The 8,228-nt window shown below is 39.4% G+C and overlaps 1 pseudogene; it reads right to left on the bottom strand.

Moving 5' to 3' along the window:
• Positions 1-2,739: 2,739 nt before the first annotated feature.
• On the bottom strand, positions 2,740-3,301 carry LOC129022636 (keratin-associated protein 13-1-like; annotated as a pseudogene).
• Between the last annotated feature and the right edge of the window lie 4,927 nt (positions 3,302-8,228).

Below are 8,228 nucleotides of genomic sequence, written 5' to 3' on the forward strand. Positions count from 1 at the left end.
GTTTAAGGAAGGAAGCCTTCTATATAACATAAAAGTGCAACGTAAAGCAGTAAGTGCTGATGGAGAAACTGCTGCAAGTTATTCAGAAGATCTAGCCAAGATCATTGAAGAAGGTGGCTACACAAAACAGCAGATTTTCAATGTAGATAAAAGGGCATTCTATTGGAACATAACATCATCTAGGACTTTCATAGCTAGAGAGAAGTCAATGCCTGGCTCCAAAGTTTCAAAGGACAGGCTGACTCTTTTTTAGGGGCTAATGCAGCTGGTGACAAGTTGAAGCCAATGCTCATTTACCGTTCTGAAAATCAAAAGGCCCTTAAGTATTATTCTAAATCTATTCCACTTGTGCTCTGTAAATGGAACAACAAAGCCTGGATGACAGCACATCTGTTTACAGCATGGTTTACTGAGTATTTGAAGCCCATGGTTGAGACCTACGGCTAAAGAAAGATTCCTTTCAAAATATTACTGTTCGTTGACTATGCACCTAGTCACCCAAGAGCTTTGAAAGGGGCTGAAGGGAAGGCAGAGATGGGCTGCAAATGGCCTTTACAATTACATTAAGGGGTCTTCATTGGGAAGGAGGATTGTTGAAGGTTTTAAATGAGTGTCTCATTTAAAAACATGTTAGCTACAAGTAACAGAAATTGTCATTCAAAATGGCTTAACCGATAAGAAATTTTATTGGCTTACATAAACCAGTGTCCAGAAGTGAGATGGTCCAGGTTCTGTTCTCCTGCATTTCTCTTGGTTCTGGCCTCTTTCATTTGATGGTTTAATTTTCAGGTTAGATCGGGCGTGGTGGCTCACGCCTGTAATCCCAGCACTTTGGGAAGCTGAGGCAGGCAGATCACTTGAGGTCAGGAGTTCGTCAACAGCCTGGCCAACATGGCAAAACCCCATCTCTACAAAAAATACAAAAACTAGCCGGGAGTGGTGGCATGCACCTGTAATCCCAGCTACTCAGGAGGCTGAGGCAGGAGAGAATCGTTGGAGGCAGGAGAGAATCGCTTGGAACCAGGAGGCAGAGGTTATAGTGAGCTGAGATTGCACCACTGCACCCCAGCCTGGGCAACAGAGGGAGACCCTGTCTCAAGAAAAAAAAAAAAAATTCAGGCCTTATGCAAAACGGATGCAGCATTCCACATATAACAAAGTCCAGAGGTAGAGAGAATCGTTTTAAGAAATCCCAGAGACACTTTGGGAGGCCAAGGCGGGCGGATTACGAGGTCAGGAGATGGAGACCATCCTGGCTAACACGGTGAAATCCCGTCTCTACTAAAAATACAAAAAATTAGCCAGGCGTGGTGTCGGGCGCCTGTGGTCCCAGCTACTCGGGAAGCTGAGGCAGGAGAATGGCGTGAACCCGGGAGGCGGAGCTTGCAGTGAGCCGAGATCGCGCCACTGCACTCCAGCCTGGGCGACAGAGCCAGACTCCATCTCAAAAAAAAAAGAAAAGAAACCCCAGAGAAGGAACTTTACCAGAAGCATAGTTCCCCATGGCTCCTTGTTTCTCATTGGCTTACCTCAGATCACATGCTCATTCCTGAACCAATCACTTTCAGTAGGCATTGGGGAGCTCTAGAGTAGCCAGATTCAATCCTTAAGGCTAAGGCATAATCACGTTCATTTGCAGGACTATGTGTGGACGAGGAGGGATGCACAAACAAAATCCAATTTCTATAGAAAGAAGAGCGAGAAGGAAAACAGCTGTGAGAGCAGAGAATGATGAGCTACCCACATCTATTTAGATATTTGAAAATGTAGATGATTGTGTTCCACTTAATGTAAGAATATAATAGACTATCTAGTTTTACATCCAGATACAAGCCCAGGATATCAAGAGGTAAAGTCTTACTTCGCAGTCCGTGTCACCTATGCATGGTACTGCCAGATTTCAGACAGTTTTCAGGTGACTTCTATTATAACAACGGAGGGCTTTATAGTGACCCAATAAAAGGAGGAGGGAGTGAACCATCAACATTAAAAAAAAAAAAACTCTTAGATATTATATTCTTCTTATTATAGTGGAATGCATACATGTTTAATTTCATGAATACCTAAACTGTTTGTTTCATTACACTAGCTACTGAAGTCAGTTAAATTCCTGACCTCAGAATTTCATTATGGCTTATATATGTCTAGGAAGGAAGATTACAGGAAGGATTTTGATAATTTTCTCATAAAAACAGCCAGGCTAGTACTTGCTAAAACATCACTGCTGTCTCTGGATCTTTTCTTCCTAGACTAGACCCATGAGAAGCTTAACCAAAGTGAAGTGTCCTGATTAGGCCTAGATGGCCGTGAATAGAATAGCAGAGACAATCTCCTGTCCTATCTCTGAGTCTACTTGGCAGAAATTCCCAGGAACTAGCTCTCTGTTGTTAGAAAACTCTGCCTATCAAGGAACCTACTCCTTTCCCTCAAAGTGAATATTTTATTTTTAGACAAAAAAATGGGGATTTCAAATTCCCAACAGACAAGCTTTGTGATCTGATATAAGATTAAACGAGTTTATTTGAAGAAAAAGAAATCAACTCTTGCTCCATTTTTAACTAGAGAAGGAAGGGGAAAATACAAGAAAACAGAAGAAAAAGAGATCTATGAGAAAAGTTATTTTAATATTAATAGGTTTAAAAAAATTACCTCTTCTGGTTAGTAGAATATAGATTCTAGCCAGATGATAGCTGAGATGGACTTTGAGAGAAATAATTGTAACGTGGAGGTTTGCAGCCCTTAGCAAGTTGATCGGTAGAAGCCAGATCCACAAGTTGGTCTGTAACAAGAAGACTGGAATGACCTAAAGAGAACATATGTTGGGTGGCAGAATCCAGATCCATAGCCCAGGGAAGGGAAGCCACAGCCTCCATAACCCAGGGATCTGAAGCCACTGGACCCACAGCCCACTGAGTAGCAGCTCCTCGATCCATAGCCCAGGGAGCGGCAGCTGCTGGATCCAAAGCCTAGAGACCCAGAGTAAGTTGTGTGGCAGAAAATACAGAGCAAGGAGGTTCTGGGGTGGTAGCAGGAGGTCTGGCAGGGGCTGGACTCCCCGCAGGACGTCTGGCAGCTAGGGGTTTCCCAGCAGGTCTCCTGAAAGCCCTTGTAGAGAAAGGAACCCAGCTGGCAGGTGCTGGGAGATCAAAGGTTCAGTGCTGTAGGCCAGGTTGCTGGGGTACAGGGAGACACAGGAGTAGCCTGAGTAGCACAGGTAGCCCCTACAGGAGCAGGAGAAGTTTCCACAGCAGCAGTTGTAGGACATGTTGACAGGAGATGTGAGTTCAGCTGAGTTGCACTAAGAAGATGCCCTGATGTCCCTGCCTGTCCCCAGTGATCCAGTGATGTTTATACCCTCACACTGCTGGGCGTGATGCAGTATCTGGGACCCCCCCATTCTTGTGAATGTGTTTTCATCAAATGACTAAGTAACCTAGGTTATAATTAGAATTGAACGCATTCATTTGTCTTTAACAGCAGTGTAGTCATTCCAGTTTATAGAAGCCCGTTGGCTTCTCTCTCTCTCTCTCTTTCTCTCTCTCTCTCTCTCTCTCTCTGCAAAAATAAGGTTTGTTTTGCTTTCAAAAACATTGGTGATGATACACATAGTGCCTCCCCACCCCTTTTACTGAGCTTGACTGTGGCTATTCTGAGCTTCAGCCTGCAAATTCTTACTGGCATTGTACTCCCAACAGTCATCAGCACCCACCCACCCCCATTATTTACATATGTTTTATTAAGCATTAACTACATGCACAACATTTAAAAGTGTGATATGATTTAACCTTTGCAAATATCTTATAAGATACAAATTGTCATAAACAATTTAGAAGTGAGGCCATGGAGGTTTGGAAAAGTTATGTAACATTCAGGTAATAAATCAAACAAATCATGGACCCCATGTCATCCCAGGTGTATCTGTCTTTAAGGCTAGCACGAACCACAGTGCTATATAGACAATTTGTGAAGCTTGTAATTTCTGCTCCCAGAATCACATGGACAATTGAGTATGCAGGTGAAAAAAAAATCCAAGGTGTTAATATTTGCATTTCATCTGTTATATCTACTTGAGTATTCTTACCCCTTTTATGAATTCCCCAAATATAGCCAACTGAGGGGATAGCTTCTTAATTGATTTTGGTTATTTTTTTAGTATTCAGAGTTATTATGGAGATGCTTTGTTACAAATTATCTTCTATTTGCCCTCTCACTCAGCTTATCCTAGTTAAGCAACTCATGTTTTATCCACCATGGAGTTATTAGATTCTTTTTCAGTGTGAGGCAGAAAATTCTTTGGCAAACACAGACTTTCACTGGGACTAGTTGCTAAAAACTGATATGCCTTTAGTGAGTTGACTACCAATAAAATACATTTGCAGAAACTTGAATTTTAATAGGGTGCCGACCTTTTGCCAACTCAGTTGGGAGTAAGAAATATGACACCTTCGAGAGTGATTCATTTCACTCCTTGCTGAGCTTCTCTTGTTCATCCTTCTAGAAAGACAAAGCAGCATAAAATTTACCAGTATATTAAGTGGTTAAAATTATCTTTACCACTATAAAACATCAATGGTATAAAGAAAAATCTTGGAATCAGAAACGTCTTTTTCCCCACTTATTATCATATCCAACTTCTGCCTTCAAGCATCTTTTAGAAATTGGAAAGCAAAGCTATTTACGTAATTTGATCTTTTCAAACTGTTTCATAGATGATTGTTTTTTGTAATCTCCTGTAGTATTTGCTTATCTGGCAACAATGGAATAGTTTGTCCATTGTTTTGCTAACAAATTTCTACCAAATGCGTTGCTCACATTACACCAAATCCCTTTGTGAAAGATGTACCAAAATGGAGTCATTTATGTCAAACTCTAACAAAATGGGGTCAAGAGAGGCCAGAAAAAAAATCCTCTTGCACACATGCCTGTTACAAGGGTTATCACAAGAACTTCTTCAAATTGCAGTATTCCAGATAAATAGGTTCCTAGCAATAGCTGTCTTTACCAATAAACAAATGTCAGCTCCTACAATGAGCTTTTGACCCGTGAACTTGTCTCAAAGCAGCTTACCTGAACCTCTCTTTGTATTTAAAAACTTCTCCTGTGCCCTAACCCCTTGGATGTGCCTATGATCCATCATCCATCATCCATCATCCATCATCCATCATCCATCATCCATCATCCATCATAGCATGCATGTTCCTAGATTGCACTTCTCTGCTCTTTCCAATTAAAACTCATTTGTTCTGAAGAGCATATGTGAGTTTCTTTTTAGATTGACACTTCTCATCCCTCAATGCCAAAATCAAACTCCTCCTATCAGATAGGTGTTCATCTCAACTAGACTTAGCTCTTCAGGAACAAAGATCTCAGTATTTGGTAATCTAGTTCACATACACACACACTGTGGAGGAATTGCAAGGGATGTACTTTGAAATGGCTCATGCAGGATGAGTAATATTTTAGCTTGCAGGAAAATTACATATGCGAGAAGAACGCAATACACAGAAGTTTTGTGGGGTGAGTGATGGTGCTTAGTTTTCTTTGACCTAATTCCTGGCATATAATGGGTGCTCATAGATTATTTATATCAAATAATTAACTTTTATTTTACTTTAACTCTAGATAAATGTATGCATGTGAAAATAATGTTTCTGTTTTTAAAGTTATCTCTAATTAAAAGTGAAATGAATATTAAATCTATCTTTTATAATGAATATATCCCCAAGTTAATCATAACCAGTAAACCAAGGCCTGTTAAGATAGAGCACCTCTTAGAAGATGAACAGAGGATGGAAATTATGGTTTTAGTGTGTAGGGGCAAATCCTGAACAATCTTTACAGTCCTTGTATGTGAATGTGCACTTGTTCTCTTCTCATTACACAAGGCAACAGGATCAAATAAACCATAATTGGTAAAGGTGGTCAGTTAGTTTAGCCAGAAGTCTGGGTACAACTTTACATGGCAGTAATATTTTAATTGTGGCTTCTTTCCATGATACTGCAGATGCAAAAACCCTACACACTACCCAGTCATTTCTCTTAGCTCAAATTCTCCATCACAACCAGCTATATACCAATTTTTCTGAATCACTGTGGTATCAAAGTCTTTTAATTAGTTTTCCTCTATTCCTGTAGGCATATCAGTGTTATTTAGGGAATGTCCAGCAGTCTATTATAGCCACTATTAATCTCAGCTATTTTATAATTTCTCAAACTCTACGTAATTTTTTAAAAGATAAAAAGTAACTACGATTTTTAAAAATTAAAAATATACCTAGGTTATTTTTGGAACTTGGAATACTCTTCCAAAAATAGATATCACTATAATTTTTTCAAAAAGTAAAATTCTTCATATATGTAACTGAAGGCAATGCAATAGTTTTATTTATTTATTTATTTATTTTTGAAACAGGGTCTCATTCCCATGGCCCAGGCTGCAGTGCAGTGGTGCGATCTTGGCTAACTGCAGCCTGGAGTTCCCGAACTCAAGTGATCCTCCCACCTCAGCTTCCCATGTAACTGGTACTGCAGGCATGCACCACCAGGCCTGGCTTCTTTTTTTTTTTTTTTTTTTTTTTTGGTGGAGATGTGGTCTCTCTGTGTTGCCCATGCCTGAGCTCAAACGCCTGGGCTCCCCACCTCAGCTTCCCATAGTTCTAGGATTACAGGCATGAGCCACTGTGCCCGGCTTTATACAATAGTTTTAAATATAAAGAGCCACTTCTTTATTAAGTAAATTAGAAAACATCCCTCTAAGAATTTAAACACATTTAAATATATATTCACTATGGATGTGTGTGTATCTATCTATCTATCTATCTATCTATATATATATATCCATAAATTTTGAGAAAGGTCAAATATTATGGTTTTATATTTACTGAATTAGGAAATTTTGCCAAAATACTTTGCATCACTTCATGTCATCTTTTTATAAAGCTGTTTGGATCTGAAAGTGCATTCGTGGATTTCACACTAATGCTTTATAGCATTGAAGGAGCTATAATCATAGAATAGTATTTTGTCATCTGAGGAAAGGGTGTCATGCAGTCAAACACCTGCAAGCTTGGGATTAGAGTGCATGTCCCTGGCTCTGAGTCCAGTTCTTTCTTCCATTAGGCTGGTGCAAAAGTAATTGTGATTTTTCACATTAAAAGTAATTGCAGAAACTGTAATTACTTTTGCACTTTACATAATGCAAATGCATGAACCTTAAAGAGAAATTGTATATTCTCTTCACTTTGTATTTCCATAAACATGGCCCTCTAGCATGCATCTCATATTTGTACATATTCTTGAATATGTTTCATTTGAAATGTTGAATTTCCCTTACTTTGACTACATCAATATGTTCATTTTAAAAATAAAAATCTCTTACAAATTTCAGTGCTTGAAGTGATCCTCAATATCTGTCCTCAATCCATATCCCAAGCAAAATTGCCTTTGGGGCCTTCCTCAATTATTTTTCTTTCTCTTTCTAATTGCTTCATTCTCTTTCATTCTAATGGTTCTTTTATTCTCAGGCTTATAACCATGCTCAATCTTCTTCAGTCCAAAAATTTTAAATAGTGCCATTTTCTCTATGATTATATAGCTCTTCTTATTTTATATCAGAATTATCTAAAGAGGTATGCAATCAGCTTGTCAGCTACCTCACTTTTTATTCTCTTTTCAATAACTGATATGATTAGGCTTTGTGTCCCTGGCCAATTCTCATTTTGAATTGTAATTGCAATAATCCCCATAATCCCTGTGTGTCAAGGGAATTACCAGGTGGAGGTAATTGAATCGCGGGGGCAGTTTTCCCCATGCTGTTCTCGTGAGAGTGAGTGAGTTAGCACAAGATTTGATGGTTTTATAAGGGGCTCTTCCCCTTTCACTCAGCACTTCTCCTTCCTGCCGCTTTATGAAGAAGGTGCCTTGCTTCCCCTTCGCCTTCCGCCATGATTGTAAGTTTCCTGAGGTCTCCTCAGCCATGCTGAAGTGTGAGTCAATTAAATCTCTTTCCTTTATAAATTACCCAGTCTTGGACAGTTCTTTATAGCAGTATGAAAATGGACTAATACAATTACCATCTTGTTTCTGTCTGGTTTAAAACTCTTCTGGAATTGCTCTGACATGGTCAGCAGTAGCCTCAATGCTGCCAAACGTGATGTACATTTTTAGGATGATCCCATGTGAACATTTAACCATATTCAACACAGGCAACTATGCCCTTAACCTTAAAT

The sequence above is a fragment of the Pongo pygmaeus genome, chromosome 22 (assembly GCF_028885625.2).
Source record: "Pongo pygmaeus isolate AG05252 chromosome 22, NHGRI_mPonPyg2-v2.0_pri, whole genome shotgun sequence".
Classification (NCBI taxonomy): Eukaryota; Metazoa; Chordata; class Mammalia; order Primates; family Hominidae; genus Pongo; species Pongo pygmaeus.